Here is a 4,695-nt window from a genome sequence, read left to right on the forward strand (position 1 = left end):
CGTATTTCATAATAGCGGAATAAGATACGCAACAGGTGCTTTCCGCACAAGTCCGGCGGCTAGTCTGATGTCTGAAGCCGGAATAATGCCACTACATTATAGAAGAGAGATCCTGTTGTTAAGATATGCAGCAAATATATGGGCTTTCCCTGCTCATATAAATAATAAATTGTTTACAAATCATCCCATGGCTGCATTATACGAACGTCGTGCTATCTATTCCAGACCAGCCGGAATTAGGTACCACGAATTAAGAAGAAAATATGAAATTGCTATACCAGAGACTCTAGCAATTTCTACTAGAGAAATACCGCCATGGCTCTTGCCAGCGGTAAATGTAAGTTTGGATCTCTCTCAAGGAGAAATAAAAAAGAAACCAGCAGTGATCATCCAGCAGGAATTTTTGGCAACCGTCAGTAATTACGAAGAACATATTAGAATTTATACTGACGGTTCTAAAACCGAACATGGTGTTGGATGCTCGATATATGTAAATGAAGAAGCCCACTTTTGGAGACTGCCGGATGTGGCCAGTGTCTACACGGCAGAACTCACTGCAATTCAGCAAGCTCTTCGCTACACTGAATACTATTGCGAAGAGAGAGTGCTAATATGTTCCGATTCATTAAGTGCACTCGTTGCAATTCGGAACAAGAACATTAAGGATGTCCTAATTGCAAACATCCTGTCCATTTTATACGTACTAAAACAACGAGGACAGCGATGCGTATTTGTATGGACTCCGGGGCATGCTGGTATTACAGGTAATGAAATCGCAGACGAAGCTGCCAGAAAGGCAACAGTCTGCGATGATTTGGATGCATTTCCTGTAAGAGTGGCAGATGTTAAAAACCGTCTAACAAACATAGTAAGAAACAAGTGGAACGCTGAATGGAGGAGTTTAAATACAAAATTAAACTCGGTTAAAACTTCTCCTTATAAATGGAAAAGCGACTTTAAGTTGACTCGCCGTGAACAAGTAGCGGTGACCAGACTTAGAATCGGTCACACGCGATTAACAAATTTATATTTTTTAACCGGCGAAGTGAGACCAATGTGCGGTGTTTGTAATAAAACACTGACAATCAAGCATCTAATAGAAGAGTGTACCATATATGAGGACCTCAGAAAGAGGTTCCGTCTTACAAATAATATTAGTGCTGATCTGGATAATGGAAATGAAGAAAATATAGTTGCATTTTTACACGCCAGTGGACTTCTTAAAAGTCTATAAAATGGAAGTTTAAAGCTGTGGTAAAAGATACTCTAAGCGGTAGTTTTATATATACATATAAGGGAGTCTCGAAGCGTGGCACGTATAGTGACGGGAGGTAGCCCTCTTGCCTAGGCCATTTTGGCTCACCTGCATTCAAGAGCAGTGAGTCGGGGTGTGTCCGATGATGGCATGGGGGACCCTCAAGGGTGGATTGAGGGCGCGAGGCTATGGGTGTGCGCCGTGCATGCCTATGGCCTGATATAAGAAGGATTCAACTGCCACGGCACCCTGGCACGACTGATATACTGCTCAACGGCGGTTCTGGTCGCCCCGAGGGTGCTTAAGCAAACTATAAATGAGACTTCAGAAGAAAGAAAGATATGGTATTGATTAGTTTAATTTTAATTTTAAGTTCATGGTCTTTTGAGAACCTATGTCAAATTTTAATATTGGGGCCCTTTACACCCCGTAAGTGTTTGTGATTGTCCTTGTCTTTCATGTTTTAATGTTTATTGTGAAGTTTGTGTTTTTAAATAAAATGTAAGGGCCCTTTACACCCTTACATATGACGATCCTGATGGAGATAATAATTTCTTTTAAAGAATGTGACGAGGGCTAATGACCTTAGCAGTCGATGCCCGTAAAAATTCAGTTAAAAAAAAAAAAAATAATAATAGTTTTTGAAATATAATGAAGTACTTGTCACCAAGTAATGGTGAGCTTGTAGTGATTAGGATTACTAGCATATTATGCGTCATGTTTATGCTACTAAGAGATGACTAATCGTGGTGTGCCAGTTTTTCAGAGAACAGTAGTATAGCAGTGATGTGTGTGGGCTGATCATCCAAGCTCGCAGTTACGTGGTGGCTATTGTACTAGTGTATGGAATCCATACACCTACTTACATCAGGAGCTGCATTAAATAACAATTATAAACTACGAATGTTAACGCCAAAAAATAAATATTTATAAATTATTTTTTTCTAAAAAAAATTCAATTTTTCTACTACCCATGTTATAAAATAATTAACTGATGATATAATTAATTTTAATTAAACATTTCTTTCATTTCGTTTGCTCAGATTTTTTAATACACAGATATATTGTAGATTTAATTAGTTTGAGACTGGATTATAATACATTCATATTTATTAATATAAAATGTAAATAATTAGTTATAAAGAAAAAAAGAATAAAAAAAAATAAATACATTAATGTGCTTTTAATTGTTTCTTAGAAATTAAATTATTAAAAACTAATGTTCACTAAACAGAAGCGTCCAATTTATAAAGTATTACTGAAAAATTTATAATTTTTAAAATAAATAACAAAAAATGGATATTATATTATTTAAATATAATACATATTTAAAGACTTTTTTTACAATAAATATTAATTACATATAATAACATTTATTAAGAATTAAATTAAACATGAAATATTAAATTACATTGCAATCAATGAATGAACCAGCCTATCCTATAGTTAAACAATTCACAGGGCTACCTTGAGATTGTCCATTATCTGAAATTAACAAGTAATACATAGACAAATATTACCAATATTGCAATCATGACAACAGTAACCATTAGAAGTATACATATACTTTTTAATAAAAAATGTCTACCTATTTACAGTTTATTATAATTGAATTTAAAATTATAAATATATAATAATCATTATATGAAATGTAAAAATGCATTATGTAATTAAATTTTTTTTTAATCATTGTTTTTCATAAAGCTTACTGATTGTATTGTTATTAAGACATTCATACATAAAAGCAGTAGCTTTAAGTTTTATATTGTAATAATTACAATTAATATTTTTTTTTAAGAGTTTATAAATAAAATTTATATTTTAACATTCATACACATTTATTATTTTTTTATTTTTATTATACACATGCATATAACATCAATTTTATCATTATATTAAATTAATTAATGTATTATTATTAACATTATAACAACATATATTATTGTATATATATATATATATATATAAAAGACAAAAGTAACAGTTTTCCACCAACAGTGCGGAATTAAATAATGCCTCTTACAGTATGCTTATTGTTTTTCCATTTTAAGAGCGCTTTTGAGAGTTTCCTCAATGTCAGTTAATAAAAAAATTTTAAAATCACATAAAATATGTTACAATTTAAATGTTTTTGAGTTTAACGTGTGATTTTAAAAAGTTTTTATTGACTGATGATGAGGAAAACCCTCGAAAGCGCTCTTAAAATGGAAAAACAGCAAGCATAAGGTAAGAGGAATTGCTCAATTCTATGCTGTTGGTGGAAAACTGTGTAATACTTTTGTCTTTGATATAATTGGTACAGGGTGGAATGTGGACAAATACATTTATTATATATTTATTAACTGTTTTTAATATTATTATAATCATTTTTTTACATACGGTACGTAAATAACATTATTTACATATATGTATATGTATGTATATACATATACATGTATATGTATATATACATATATATGTATATATATATATATATATATATATATATATATTATTAACATAATACATAATACTTCAATTTTCATTATAAAACAATATAATATTTTATAATTTATAAAAATAATAAAATAAAAAAAATAAAAATTTTATTTTTGAAAACCAAATAAATTTTAGATAATTTTTTAAAAATAATCTAACATTGTTACCACAATGTCAATCAGTTGTAATAATTTATTCATATTTTAACATGTATTATTATTTTTATTAGAAATGTACAATATTTCAATCAATAAATATTTAATTTTCTTGTTGTAAATTGACTATTATAGTTCTGTGATTATACAGACCCAGATGTAAATTGAATTTAGTTTATATATTGACTGAGAAATATTTTATACTTGTTATTTGAACCGATTCTAGACCGATTCATTAACATAAATAAAAACAAAAGTTAATTATGATTTATTTTTTATTATTAAATGAATAATAATTATTAATAGATTTTTAAATATAATGAAGTACAGTCGCCACCAAATAACAGTGCCCTTTGAGCGGCTACGATTACTACTCGACCTATCACATCATGCTTATGCTACTAATAGATGACTAATCGTGGTATTGTAATGTTTCAAAGAACAATATTATAGCATTGATGTGTGGACTGATCATCCAAGGTTGCAGTTGTGGTGGCTACTGCACTAGTGTATTGAACCTGTATACCTATTTACATCAGGATCTGCTTTAAATAAACAACAGTTATATACTACGAATCTTAACGTCAAAAAATAATTATTTATAAATTATTTTTGTGTGAAAAAAAATTCAAATTTTCTACTACCCAAGTTATAAAACAATTAACTAAAGATATAATTAATCTTAATTAAATTCTTCACTTGTTTTGCTTAGTCAGATTCTTTAATACACAGATATATCGTAGAATTAATTGGTCTGAGATGATTATAATACATTTCATATTTATTAATATTGATGCATATATCAAT

Source organism: Lycorma delicatula, chromosome 12 (assembly GCF_047948215.1).
Source record: "Lycorma delicatula isolate Av1 chromosome 12, ASM4794821v1, whole genome shotgun sequence".
NCBI classification, from domain to species: Eukaryota; Metazoa; Arthropoda; class Insecta; order Hemiptera; family Fulgoridae; genus Lycorma; species Lycorma delicatula.